Raw genomic sequence first — 15,628 nt, forward strand, 5'->3', positions numbered from 1 at the left:
CAATCCATACACACACACACACACACACAGACCGGGCCTCTTCTCATCCTAACCCCATGCAGTTCCCGCCGCAACTCTACTCATGTTTATTCATCAGCCACTTAAAGGGCAAATGCAGAGGCCTGTTAAAACTAACTTATTTTGAAACGATACCAGGCCTTCCCCTCTCTGAGGTTGAGGGAGCCGGGCCTTATGGCATCGTGACAGCCATGTTTGAAGACGTTTACCTTCCTCTGGACTGGAGGCTGACCGCAGATGTGACTTCCACAAGAGAAAACGCAAAGTGTACAGGGATGGTAGGGGAGGAGGGAAACCGAGAGGCCGCAGAGAAAGTGAGATGGAAAAACTTTAGGAAGCAAGGGGGCATGAAAAGGGGGAGGGACGGAGAGAGAATGAGGCCTCACTTTCACTGCTGATGACTGACTGCCTGCCATACGGGCTCAATCACGATCTTTGATTGACAGGTCGAGGGAAGGAGAGGGTGGGAAAGAGGGTGCAGGAAGAGAGTTTAGAATGGGAGCCGCACAAAACATACTCCCATACAGGGGGCCACGGAGACGCTCATTAATGATAAAGAACATACCAGGAAAAGCATGTTTTCTCTGCATGCCAGCGATGTTGTTTGTGGGTTGAGATTAGTTTGTAATCTTCTATACGTGGCGATGTAAAGTGCACAGAACACTACAGGGCTAAACACAGCGTGGGAGGTCGTGTTAGAGCACCTGGCTGTGGCTATTTGCCTTTTTGTTCTTTTATTTTTCACCATTGTTCTAAGAAAACAATGTAATACGTCTAATGGTGTTGAGACGTGCCTACTCATCTGATCATTTTAATCTCGCAGTTTACAGATATGTGTCAGTCACTCTGCAGTAAAACCCCACTGAATTCACTTTACAGTTACGAGGTACAGCGGTTAGAGAAGTATTCAGGGATCCATGTTCACTCCCTTATAAAGGGAGCTGTAAAAGCCCCTATTGAAAGCATTCAAAGGTCCATAAAACTGTTCATAAACTATTCAAGCCCTTACTCTTTTCTCTCTTTACTTAATCTGCTCACGTTTTGTGCAGCTTCAGTGTCCCCTACAGGTTACTTCTCAGCAGGTGCATCTCACTTCCAAAACTGTTGGGACTGTTTCGATCTGGACTGTGTTTTTGATCCTTCCACTCAGTGAGTACCAAGAAGCTCATATACTGTATTTCCCACCATCAGTCCTCCCCCCATCACCAGTGGTGGAACGTAACTAAGTGCATTTACCAAGTGCAAATTTGATGAACTTGTACTGAACTTAAATATAACTACTTTAAGCTACTGCATACTTCTAATCCTTTACATTTCAGAGGAAAATATTGTACTTTTTACTCACTGCTTATATTTGACAGATTTATTTAAAGGTTACTGTACAGGTTACTGCAAAAGGTCTAATCAGTTCATGAAACATGATGCGTGTCCAATAGTAAATAAAACTGAAACATGCATAGATGCTAATCCATCGATATGAATCATACACTATTTTTTCCCGAAATAACATTGTGAATGCAGAACTTCCCCTTGAAAAGGAGTCTCAAGTCTCTGAATACTTCCACCGTTGGACTCACATGAAGCCATATTGGGAGCCACAAGATTGTAATGATGTCTGATCAGTTACAGAAGTCATTTTTTTTTGCAGAACCGGTTTGTTAACTTTTAGTACTTTACATACATTTTGTTGATAATATTTGTGTGGAGAATTTACACCGTACTTGTAGTGGAGTGTTTTTAAATTGTTGTTGTTGTTGTACTATTTTTACAAGCCCTGTGATCGACCGGTGACCTCTCCAGGCCTGTTCTCACCCAATGTCAGCTAGGATTTGCTCCATCACCCCCATGAACGTAAGTGATATGGATGGATGGATGGATGGATAGATGGGTAGTACTTTTACATGAGTAAATGATCTGAGTATTTCTTCCACCACTGCCCATCTGTGTTTTTTTTTTTTTTTGCTATTCTGTTTTGCAACCTGCCAATGAACCGTGCAGCTCTGGCCAACCCAGGTATCCCCGGGCCTCCCCACGCCACTAACTGTCCACAGAGGCTGCTTAAGTGTCCCTATCGGACCACAGTGGAGAGGAACAGCAGATTAACCATGATCCTATCCGCTCACTGCTAGCCCCTTCATACGCTCCGTTACACCAGCATTTAAAAGGAGGAGGGGACGCCATTCAGGCCCATGATATGAATCCCAGACGCAGGGACAAGAACAGAGCTTTCACCCCCGTTTCACAGAAAAGACCCCTTTCTGGCACCCTCTAATTCTGGTTGCTACGGGCTTCTGGGTTCAATGGTGGACTCCTGTTGTGAGGGGACAAAGCCTCTCAGTCATCCGGCCATGGTTGCTAGGGGAGGCAGAATGTATGGGGAGGGACGGGCTGCCGTTGTCCCAGACGAAATGTCTCTCTTAAGGCCGCCGAGATCTGGTGATTGACAGGTGGCTACACGCTCCACTGCAGATCACCCGGGAGGTCTGGGAGGCCTTATATCTGTGACTGTGTGTGTGTGTGTGTGTGTGTGTGTGTGTGTGTGTGTGTGTGTGTGAGAGTGTGTGAGTGTGTGACAGTGTGTGTGTCTGGTTATGTTGGTTGGCAGGGTGAACAGGGGGGTAGGGGGCATACAGCCTACAAGGTTTCTATGAAAGTGGCACCAATTATTACCTGTAGAGGGAGCTGCTTCTGCTTTAAGTAGAAGCTCAATCCCGCTGTAACAATCTCCTGTGTTGGTGTGTTTGATGCACCTGGCTGGCAGTGGGGTAAGAAATAACTCTCAAGTAGAAGTACCGCTACAACAATGTAAAAACACTCAAGTAAAACTCCTTCATTCAAAATCCTACTTCACTGTGTAGAATGATCTATGAGTTTGACACTAGAAGGTTGTCTTTACATTCATTTGCTGAAGGGGGAACAGTTCTCTGTGCTCAATTTAAATCTGTCTACTCAGATAAAAATATTCAAATATAAATATGAATATTTGTGGATTCACAGATTCAGGGTTTTTCAATGAAGAAGACGGAGAAGCCATAACTTTAAGAAGTTTCAGCGAGCCAATGCTCAACTTAAAAAAAAAAAACAACAAAAAAAAAACAACACATCAGACAAATTATCATTTCAAGCAGAGAAGGGATGAGCCTTTAAACATTTCCGGAGGCAAACTTTAAGTAAAAGTACATGGATATGATCAGAATGTACTCAAAAACCTTCAGAGAAAAAGTCCCTATAACTGCTGCTATATAATGACATTATTAGATTCTACTGTCAATGCAGAAGCAGCATTTTACTGTTGTTGCTATTTGAGGTGAAGACAGTTTTAACTGCTTTAAATACTGTTGGTTATTTTAGTCCAGTTGGTCCTAACCAAGATGTCGGGCACCTGCAATGGGTTAGAAAATAAATCGGAGTGATCTTAATGTGATTAATGTGGTAGGAAAGAAGGATAAGCAACGTTCTTCCTCACAAATAAGGGCTCACAAGCCAAAAAATGACAGCCAGCGGTTTAATATGTAACAATATTGTATTTTCTAAGCTTATCACTGTGTCTCCAAATGCCTATTCACAGTATTTTCTAGATAAAGTTTATTACACTGAGAATAAGAATCGTAAATAACTACAAAGTGATTCTATATATACACATAATAATGTATAAAATGTCACATACAAGCATGTATACTCCAGAGCTCAATAGTCAGATATTGGATCATTATAAACAAAAGTTCCCAGTTGTGTTTGAGTAGAAGTGGACAATAAACATTATTGAATGAACAGATTAATGTAGGTAAATAAGTCATGTGACGATTCCAATAAAACGAGCAGTTAGACTTGAAGCCTCATGCGTTACTGTGAGAATTAAAGATAAAAGCTTTGGTGCAAATGAGACGCAGACAGAGCGAGTATGTGTGTGGCTTTGTGTTTATCTGAATCTAAAGGATTAGTGATATATATTCAGATTTGTGTGTCTGCTCCTCCAGTGTGGGAACTATCGCCCCACCGGCCTCTAGACATCAGTGGTCCCAGTTTCCTCCTCCAGGGCCACAGAGGTGAGTGGGAACAGACATGTTAGGATGTGGGGATCTAAAGGGGTACACACACCACACCGTCTCCCCTCAGATAGACGTCTGGGACTGTCTGGGTTCCTCACTCCCAGACAGGGAGCCCTTCCACCCCGTCAGATGCTGCTTACACCCACCCCCACCCCTCCTCCACCACCCCCTGCCCCCCCTTTCCCCTTGACCTTGACTCTCTGTCACCGTGGCCCTCCAGACAGTCTGGGGTCAAAGGCTAACATAGCAGCCACACATCAGACACGGTTCGAGTCCCTTGTGTCCATATAAATGCTGAATGGTAAATCACCCTAAAATCACCCTGTTGGAATGTGGCTTTGAATTCCTGCAGAGATGGACCCAAAGACCTCAAGGGGACCATTGGAAATGACTGTGACTACATATGAAGATAAAAACACATGCATATATTTTATTGCGTCTCTCTGTCTCGTCCTGCAGGAACATGCAATAACAGTAAAAAATTGGATAAAATGTTCAGTCCAAAAATATATTTCTGTCAACATTTGAACTATGGTTAGAATACAGATCTAAATTTATTGCATTGATAAACGACAATCAGCTTCTAGCCACATCAGGTATACCTTTTCCAAGCAGCCATGCTTACATTTCACCTTTCACCTTTGCCTTCTGATTCACACCGTCCTCAGCCAATCACAGCCTAGCAACCGGCGTGTCATGACAGATTTGTGAGCGAAGGGAACGGCTGCAGCCTCACGTGGCTTTTTGAAAAATGCCAACCCACACAGTGTGCAGCTCTGATGAGCCTTTCCACACCTCATGTGAGCATGCGCACAGCACTGGCTGTGTCTCAATATGGACTCATCTCTCTTTCCCTCACATACTATCACTCTCCTTCTTCCTCCCCATCCTGTCTCTCCTACCTTTCGTCCTTGGATTAGTAGTCAGGAAATGCATTTCTCTTTTTCTTGATCATTTGTTTGTCAAATCAAATATTCTTAGATTGTTTAACTGAGACCCTTCCACCATTCTCACTCATGTTCGGATGTAAATTCGTAAATCAGCTGATGTCTTTGCAAGACATTTCGCAGGGTAACAGGCCACTTCCCATGGTGTTTGACATTTTGTGATCTATACCACAATCTGGAGAGTGATGTGCAGCACCACAGGACGGGGCAAAAGCAGCAGTCACAGCAGTGGATTTATTTCACATTTAATGTTCTCTCCACACACACACACATGGAGACATGGACAGTGTGTACATTCAAACATGAACATACGCGCACACATGCACACACACACACACAAAGCTTTCTCTCCTCATTCATACACCCTGGAGGAAGATCAGTTTAGTTTTATGCTGGACACAGACCAAGCAAGCAAATACCTCCAGTAGTCCAAATACCAGAATTCGTTGCCTGTGCGGCACCAAAAGCCTTCTTCAGATTTGTCACAAAACCCAAAACCATCAACGGATGCCACCTGCTTTAACCCTCTTGTCTTAACAGGAGGAAGCTTTGAAAAGGCTGTGCTAGATTTGGGTTTGTAAATTACATTCTGGATGTAATTTTTTTTAATTAACAATAAGTGTGGTGGCTTTTAAAGCAGAGCAATGAGCACAAAAGGTTAACAACAAGTATAGGCTAGTTAATAAAATAATATTGTAATATAAGTAAGGCCACAACCTTCTTCTTTCTGTTGGCCTATTTGAGAGTAAATAGACTTGCCAGTATCACTCAGGCTATGTCAAATTAACTGTTTTAAAATTTTGTGACAGCGTTTACACTTTACAAGATCACGTCTGATGTAAGTTAGGCCTCATTTTCGTTACAACAAATCACGAAATCTAATTCAGAAATATCGTTATCAAAATAAGAGCTTTTGATTTTTTTTTTCTTCATTATATCTCAAAGCTCACAGGGTAGTAGCATTGCAAACGGCTTCTCGCTGCTCGGTTATTTGTTACATATATTATCACACACACACACACACTCACACACACACACACACGCACGCACGCACGCACACACACACACAGGCCCGACTAACATAAAAAAAAAGTTAATGATTTTTGTTTGTACCCGGGAATGTTGATTAAGCATTATTTTTGCATTAATAGTTATTCCAATCCAAGTAGCCATCTTCTCTGCATGTCATGCTTTCAAAATAATTTTAAAAACTAATTTTGCCTATATCTCTTTATTTTGAATTAACGTTAATAAATGCCATTTAAAATCCCACCTGAGAATAATTAATGCGCTTTGACACCTATAACATAAGGCGATAGATGACACAGGGCTGGGGCGGGTTGGCTCTCACAGGACCTACACTACATTAACTGTATTACAGCCTGGGAATGAGCTGCAGCGAGAGGCGGGACTCGCTGCACTGATGCTATTATACACCAATCAAGGGACGCACTGCAGCTGTAAACAATGATGGACGGTCGTAAATATAAAGGCGTAAATGAACTTGAAGTAACAAAAAACAAGAACGAAAAATAAATGTTTTTTTTTTTATTTTAAAAGCCGAAGTAATATTAACTCCTTCACAATATATAATTTTTTCAAGTTTTAAGATTTTTCTTTTCGTCTTCAGGGAATGGCAAATCTCTAAATCGGCTACAGTATGTGAGGCTTTATGCATGTATTCGGTTTCCTTTAATTAGATTTCTACGGCTAAACGCCAAACCAAAGGGCCATTAAAAACCTTTAAAGGATATTTATGGCAAAATTAGCGTTTTTGCGGAAAACCTTATTTCCTTATTTTGATACGAAGAGGCCTTGATTTTACATGATGATTTATGTCCAGGAAATGTGCGCAAACTTTCATTTTTAGACATTTATGAGTTTGTTGGCAATTAGTTTGTTCATCTGCTCTGTCCCCTCAGCACTGCATGCTGTGTACTGCTGGACCTCGCACAGATACATTCAGCACACGCATGAAGGCCTACAGCATGTCCCTAATGACTGTATACCGTGAAATGAATTCAAGCTCAGACGTTTATTTTCTACGCATTTTGAATTAGCTCTCATTAAATATAAAGACAGTGCAGAGGACAGATTTACACACAGACTTACAGCTGAACAAAGATATCAGAGTATAATACAGCGATATCTGAGTAAGATTGAACATATAGCTATTATGATATAATATGTATTATGTGGAGCAGGTTTATTATTAATCCACCTAGATGAAAATGACGATGACAGGATATTATGTGCATGTTATATGTCATAGTATTTGTTATATGTTATATGTTAGAACTGTTTACTGTGAAATAGTGATTTATATGAACTGTAAGATCATTTTGTATTGCAGTGTCATTTAAATCATTTTTTTATATGCCATTTAATAGACACCACAATTTCAGCTGGTGGCAAAAAATAAATAGAAAATAATAACAATAAAATTAAATTTTAAAAAGTACTTCAAATCCAAAATAGTTTGGATTAAGCATCAGCTCCTCGGAGGAGGAACTAATTGATTATGAAGAGACCCAGACTCTTTGGAAGGAGAAAGGGCCCCCTGTTGTTTCAAACCAACTACTCTAACTTCCCAAAGTGCAGGGGCCCAGAGGCAGGGCTGTGCGGAGAGTGTGTGCCTCCAGTAAAAGGCTGCAGAGCGACTCCTCTGAAGCAGCAGTGGGGTTGGGTGGTGAGGACGGGCTTGTAGGATACATTAAATCAGCCTGATTAGGAGTTTAGGCGAGGGCAAGGCTCAGGTCTGACTGAAAGGCTGCTGGGCAGCCCTTGAGTGATACTATTCACATCCAAGGAGAAAGGTCAGTGTCAGAGGAGTTCACAGGCCCCATCTCCATTCTTATGCTAAGGGATCATACACATAGGCTCATTCAGGGACTGGAAAGGCATAAACAGCTCCTACCGACTTTCCCTCCAAAATGTTCGGATTCCTCAACTTGAGCTGTGAGGTCCTGCCTCTCTGTTTCTCTCTCTTGTAGCTTCTGAAGTGGAAATTGGTTTTGATGTGAGATTATTGATTTGAATCTCTCTATCAATGCTTATTTACATCTAAATACTCTTGTAGCAAACTCTAAACTAATGTTAAAACATTTTGTAGGAGAGAACACGCAGCATTCACATTTTTTTCTACACTTAGGCCACTGTAAGTCATGGCTATAGCGTTTTGTATTGAACGTCAATTTTATTTTGAAATTCCTCCTGTAAAAAGCTCATATGAGGTAAAGCTATTGTTGTTATCCACTTAGGAATGTAATAATTAATACTTACACCAGGTCTCCACTGCACTGAAGCTTTAGTGTTGTCCCTCACTTGGAAGTCGCATTGGACAAAAGCATCTCAAATGAATAAATGTAATGTAATGTAATATTTTCTGCTGTTCCAGTCACTCATTTTTTTCTAATGACCAGGTTTTATTAACCTCCTATATATAGACTTCTTCACACATTTCCCTGTACGTCTCTGAGTCCAGCGGTCACTGGGGAATAGTAGGAAATAGCCACTTAATTAGCGGCCCTTGACCTTTGGCTCTGGCTCAGGCGGCTCCTGACCTCGGCATCTCTCCGGCCTGTTTATTGTTCTCTGGGGGACAAGTCCAGATCATGACCCCTGATCCCTGATGACCTGTAGGGACTTCACCAACAGGTCCCTGACCAGCTGCCCCGCCTCACAAGACACTCATCAAAAAGCAATATTTAACTAAAGTGACTTATTCAAGCAATTACCACTGCAGAAGTATGATAAGATACTGAGGCTGTTGTGATTATTCCTGGAGATTTTCTAATATTTGTTTGCAGAAAGAAACATAAAGCACACATTTGCAGAGCATACAGGGTAAATCCGACAGAATATGAAACATTTCTTTAATGATGAAAATCACGCCAGTGTAACAGTTTTTACAAAATCATTTGAACATTTGGGCTTTCGTTCCACCCAGGCTCTACAGAGGCTGATTTCACTAATTGGTTTCCATTCATCCAGAGAGGGGAACTAATCACCAAAATCAGCCTCTGTAGTGTTTGGATGGATTGAAAACATGCTGACTCCTGAATGGGCCTCTATGAGTGAGATCGCCAGTGCTACACGAGTATGATTTAGATTTAAATGGATGAAAAAGAGTCGTTTTACATGCTGTTCATACTTATTTAATTGCATTGCCACTTGCTTCTGTCCTTAATTTTTACCTTAATTTTTCTTTTCTAGATGCAGGTAGATGTTCATGAGGTACGTAGGATTAATTTCTCTCTTTCTCTTTTTTAAATCTACACTTATTTTTTTTTCAAATGCTCTCTCTATCTATCTATGTATGTATCTATCTATCAATCTATCTAGAGAGTGAGAGACTTTTCTATAAGACCATGATGTTTTTACCATTTTATACCTTGATTATTTGCAATGTTTTATTGTTTTCAAACGTATATATTAAACATATAAAATATAATAAATGAACAACTTAAGTAGAAAAACACAGGGCTGTCATTTGTCATAATATTTTCCTGTCTACCCTATGTACAGTAATAAAATGCCAGACTCAGTCCTGACTGATGGACATGTCCGTGTTTTTCCTCTTTGCACATAAAGAGACGAAAATAATCCCCTGTTGACCCTGCGTGTGTCCATCTGTTGTTTGACTCCGGACACAGATCAGTTGGACACTGATTGAGGTCCGACTGACACCAGGTCAGCCTGTAATCCCAAAACCTGATTAATTGTCAAAACTGGGCCCTGAAGCAGAGCAATACATTTGGATTTCAAGTAAACAACACATTGAAATATAATCTTTTATCCAGATTTAAAAGATAAACAGATAATTTTTTTTTTATTTAGTTACAGTAAAGGCCTTTGCTTTTTTTGCAGCAGAAAATGTGCACAACGTAAAAATATCCGTTTACATTTCCCTGATAAATAAAATATGAAGGCAATGAACAAAACCTTATTATATATTTTAATAGCGGGCAGGGTCATTCTGTCCATAGAGTTTTGTGGCTGATGAACTTTTTCTTTGCCACACTGATTCAACACACGTTCCTCTGTCTGCTCCTTCTAATTAAAACTTAATGTGGGGTCATTCCAACATTTCTCACACGTTCCTCTCTCTCTCTCTCTCACACACACACACACACGCACTAATTTATGAATCTAAAAAAATAAAAAGAGAAAAAGGTCCTGCAGACTCTGACTTCTAGATATTTTGGCACTTTTCTATTTTCAACTCACTTTTAATTTCTCTTTTTGAAGATTGAAAACAAAACCCTAAGAATGTATAGAAATGTTTAATCTAACAAAATATGTTGTTTCTTTGTCTAATTGATCATTAAAATAAAACACCTACAACAGAGATGATATTTTTATAATTTTTATTTCAAAGGCGTATTATTGACATCGGTAAATTTAAAACAATATGCTTTAATGCATTCATATCAAATCACTGTAACAAATATTTCACTCTAGACAAGAAAAAAAATGAATTAAATAATTGAAGCATGCATGAAAATAGATATATAACGCTGAGTGTGAAGTAAGTAGGAACATCTAAGGCTTTTTTATTTGCAGTTTTAAAAATAATCTAATTATATAAACATTAATCCAGCCTTTTAAAATACATTATTAACTTGGTATTTCCAAGGATAACAGACATCTTAAGCTATTCAGTTCACATTTACACAACATATATTTTGTTTCTACATAGATTTCTTCTTGCAGCGTTTAGCTGACTGATAATCTCTAGAGTTCATGCTCTGGTGATTCTCAACAATCTGATGACAGCATCTCTCTGAGTCCGGTCCACAATCTCCTCGTGCCAAAGCAGTTTCCTGCAGAGTGCAGAGAGTCTCACAGATCCTGTCCCGTCCTGAAGAGAAATGATGGAGGGAATCATTAGCATGAGAATCAAACTTGGCTCCATAAACTCTTCCACTCTGTGTGGAAACTAATAATATTTCACAGTTTTGGAACGAAAGAAAGAAAGAAAGAAAGAAAGAAAGAAAGAAAGAAAGAAAGAAAGAAAGAAAGAAACTTCCTCTAGCATCACACAGTAAAAGTAAATTAGATTTGTAAAGAACTTAATATTAATTAAAAGCTGTGTTTATAAAGCTTGCAAAGTGCTGAGCAGTCAATAAAAACAGCAAGCACCTGCTATAAAAGAGATTAAAACAAAAACCAAAGGACCACAGGGTAAAAGATTCACACAACAGTGAGCCTGCAGAGATACGTTTGAAGAACAACAATATAGAAAGAATGATAAAAAGCCAAGCTATTTGGTTATTCCACATGATGAGTGTGTTTTGACAACAGTGATTTTGCGGTTACGTGTGATTTTTAGGTTTGTACACCAGAAATTGTAGACACTGTTTAAGAAAAACAAACTTCCTTTTCATGGCCTGTAAAAATAGGCCCCTGTGCTCTGCATGTTGTTCTTCTCTCCCATTTTCAGGCTGTATGCATGGAGGGATCTTGAGGCTTTTATCCCCACAGGGAACCAGCCTAAACTCTTTCTCTGTCAATTTTCACCCACTCCCCAATTCAGACAAGCCCTTTCTCCCACCAACCCCACAATGAAGGATTTGTCCTCATTCTCTTTGTCCACCTCTGATATCTTTTTTTTGACTGCTCCCTCTCTGCAGACGGCATGCAGCGTATGCAAATACACACTCTTTTATTCGTGAGACCCCTCCCCTGAATGAATGCAACCTTAAATGAGGCCACACTTTTACACATTTACAGAGGGGGCATGGAAACATGCACATATTACAATCAGTGGATTTGCATGCCCGCTCCGACACGCAGTCACTCAAACATCGAACACTGACCATTTTAAAATGAGCAGGCACAGAAATACACTGATGTCAGAGATCATTTTGTCTGTATGTCTTTGCAGGCCGTGTATCCAAACAGCTTGGTAACAGAAAGGATGAAAACAACAATAGCAGTAGAAGCTTATGTGAGGCTACATTTACCATAAGTCTTTATGGGCACAGATACATCAAATACCCCACAGTTAACCATAGAAACGGCTAGTTAATTTCTATTCTCCCTGAGGAAGAAATCCTTTTGTTTGTTCTGTAATTTAATTGAGATTGAAGACAATGTCCGTTTTATGTTTCAGTGCTCTCTATATGATGATTTTAAGGGCTGTGCTTTTTTACAAAAATGCCCTTTATTTCTGATGACTTCTGATTGAAAGGACTCGAGACTTGATTTGCAGAATTTGGGGAAGGAGACAAAGCCTTTTGTTTGCAATGCTTGCAAAGAAGTTAAGTTCTTTTCTGACGTCTCACCTCAGTAATGCCACAATGCACATACACACACACACACACACAATGATGATGTGTAGGATGAGGCTGAGAAAGGAGACAGAAGCGGTTTAACAGAATGCACTGAGGAAGAGGTGTGGACCGTGTAACTCTAAAGTTCGGATGAATTACAACAGCGTCAGATGAACATAAAGCGCAGCTCTCGCCGCTAACATTCCCAAGCTGGCCCGTGCCATCTGTGAGTATGTGTGAATAGGTTGGAGTTAGTGTTTGTGTGTGTGTGTGTGTGTGTGTGTGTGTGTGTGTGTGTGTGTGTGTGTGTGGTGGAGGTTGGTGGGAGGGAGGGGGTGACGTCTGCTGGACAGCTCTGACAGTTCGGCCTTTTCAGTCGTACATTACTGAGTCGACCGGCCTCTTTCCCATAGCAACCCAGACAGAGGTCAAAGGCTATGTACCTCCCCATCCACCCATCCACCCACCACCACCACCGCCACGTCCTCCTCTTGTACTCCAGGGTGGCCACAGACTCTCTGAACTCCTTGACCGGTCGCAGACAGAGTGGCTGCACCCATGAACTTGAACTTGACTGAGTGACGGAGTCGTATATATACAACTGATGCCAGAACAGTGACATAAAGCTTAGAATATAGTCATTTAGACTTTTGGATTTTTTTTCATGAACATTTCCTCTTTTACTCCCTTTTTCACCCTTCTCACTGAATTCATGTACTATACCTTAGAATTAAATAACATGCACAAAAAAAAAGAGGTCATACCAAGAATTCCCCCTAATTCTCCTCACCCTAGAACCTCATCTCCTCCTGGTATGATTACAAAGGGACACTGTATTAAAGGCTCAGTCACCTAATTCTCCTCTACTTTCATTGGGGCATGCAGGACCCCTACTCAGGGACACCGCAGCCAACAGACGTAATCTGAAAAGCCTGGGATGTAAAAACTTCTCTCCATCTTTCCCTAAGATACTTAACATCGGGCTTTGTGCTAGATTAGTCTCGGCCAAAGTTGCATTAAAGAGCCCCGATGAGCCTCGCTTGACCCACATTGGACCTCATCCAAGACTATGGGCGGCCCGTGAGCTGGGCTTTATATATATCACAGCCGAGCCGTTAAAACATTAATAGTGTCCACACATAGTGAGGAGAATCCAAAGAGGTAACCCAGGAGCTATATGGTATTAACATTTTATCGCTACTATGGCTACGCTGCTGCACCCACACAGAATGGGAAGTGAGCGCCGGCTACTGTCACTTCATCATGTCACACATTATAATTTCCTTGCTCTGAAAATCCCACATAGCAAAAGCAATACATGGTTAATAATGAATAACAGAGGAAAGAGAGAAGAAAGAAAAGGAAAGGTAATCATCTCTATTGTGGCATTTTCTGGAGGGGATATACATTTTTCTGTCAAATTTGAAGTTACGTGTAAGAAGAAGAGACTGAAGTATGATGAATGAATATTTAAGTCACTGTGTCTACAGTGTGTGAGGGGAGATTCAGGGACGTTCGCATCCTAAATCCTCGATGACACAGTGTCAAAGCCACTGACCTAACTGTCCAGCCACTCCGCTTTCAGACAGTCTTGATTGAAAACTCTCTTTGTTTCAGAGCAGATTAAAACCAGACTCTTAAGCAGTTTCACCACATATCAAAATCAAGATGCGCTCCCCTTGACAGTGTATTTCAACTCCGCGTCTACTCCCTCTTGCTCATTTAATTACAGAGAATTAAAGATCTCAGTAATCATTAGACGAATAAATATTCTGCGTGCATTTGTGCATGTATGCGTGTCACTCGTTTTTTTACATCCTCCAAGTACTGGCGAAAGTGATTGCTCTTCCAGCAGGCGTTGTAAGGATGAATCCATTTTCCTGACAAATTTGCTTCAGTCACCGCCTCTTTTTGACCACGCTGCCTCTGCCGACTGCTGCAGCTCTCACACACAGTTGCAAACCGACCCCCCCCCCCCTTTACTCTTCTCAAACACACACAGACACGGTCCTCCATGCCCAGCTCCTCGTGGCTGCAAATTGCTTTAGCATGGGCACTGCACAAGCTAACGCAAGCTAACTTCATCAGCAAATGCAGAGGTAACACTGGTGGCTCAAACATGGCTTCCCATGTGCCGCACCTGCCTCTCTTGCCTCCTTTACATACGTGTATACATTTGTCTCTGCTGTCTTTAACCCTTTCTTGATAGGCCAGTCTTTTAGTTTTACTCCCCCCCCCCCATTGCTTTTCTGTTTTCTCTAACTCTAACCATGGAGATCTGCAACAGAGATGTAGCATGGAGCAAGCTACAGTATCTCCAAGATTAATTTCTCGCCTTCACCTTGCTTTCTCTCTTCTGTCAAATCTGCCCGAAGCTATGCGCTGTATATCACAGATGAGCAGCACAAATGCAATTATAAAGACAGCTCTGAGTCTTTTATATGAATAAAGAGAGGGAATAATCTTTTGACATGTGGGGCTGCACATGCCTTACATATCTTGTGGAGGCGCACATACAGTATAAAGCTCATTAATAATCATTATCCGCGAGTTACATCATTCAGCTTGTTAGGCACACCCATCGCCTTAGCTGAGTCATTCGCAGCGATACACCGTGCCACCAACTGTCTTGTGAGATTTTCGTGATGTCTGTCTTTTGATAGAACCTGAGAGCGATACAAATTTGTAGATTGTGTTTGCATGGAGGACGAATTGCATCCAGCTGGTAAACTGAGCAAATATAAAGGAGTACACGGCTGATGACAGGGATTGTGCAAAGGTTTAAATCCGAAATAAAATCAGATTCTCTGTGTAAAAAAAAAAGGAAAAAAAAGGGAAAATGCATCCTTGGTACGTTGAAATAGCATTGCATTACACCTTTGATACAATGCAATGGCTCACTGTGATCTACTATGTGACAGGGTATAGGCCTGAGTGCATGCTTCTATATGCATATCATGAATGCATCTCTAATGCCAGTGAAATCCTTCTCATTTAGCAGAGAAAAAAAAACAGCATCTCCATGCCTTTCAGACATGCAGAGGAGGCTGAATAGACTAATGAACAGTCAGGTGGCACTCCAGGGCCTGGACTACACCCCCCCATCACACACACATATTAAACACACATACACTTGCACACACATTAAAACTCAGCAGCTCACCCGACCCCGGCGATCCGCACGACAGTCTAATGTCTCAGGCATCTGCTCATGTCTAGTCTGGAGGGTCTTTCCCCCCCTGCCCCCCAGCCCAGGCCCGCCGCAGCACCAGCTCCCACAATGGTGGGAAAGCGGGCTTTTTCAGAGGTGGGGTGTGTGTGCGTGTGTGTGTGCGGG

The 15,628-nt window shown here is 41.3% G+C and overlaps 1 long non-coding RNA gene across 1 annotated transcript in view; it reads right to left on the reverse strand.

Moving 5' to 3' along the window:
- Positions 1 to 10,366: 10,366 nt before the first annotated feature.
- The window catches only part of LOC111655331 (uncharacterized), a 6,775-nt gene continuing 1,513 nt past the window's right edge, over positions 10,367 to 15,628 (reverse strand). Inside the window, exon 2 of the long non-coding RNA XR_002760799.2 lies at positions 10,367 to 10,877. This is a non-coding gene — a long non-coding RNA (uncharacterized LOC111655331). The remainder of the gene's footprint in view (positions 10,878 to 15,628) is intronic.

This window comes from Seriola lalandi, unplaced genomic scaffold (genome assembly GCF_002814215.2).
Source record: "Seriola lalandi dorsalis isolate HSWRI2012SDOR001 ecotype SW California unplaced genomic scaffold, Sedor1 jcf7180002054314, whole genome shotgun sequence".
Lineage (NCBI taxonomy): Eukaryota > Metazoa > Chordata > Actinopteri > Carangiformes > Carangidae > Seriola > Seriola lalandi.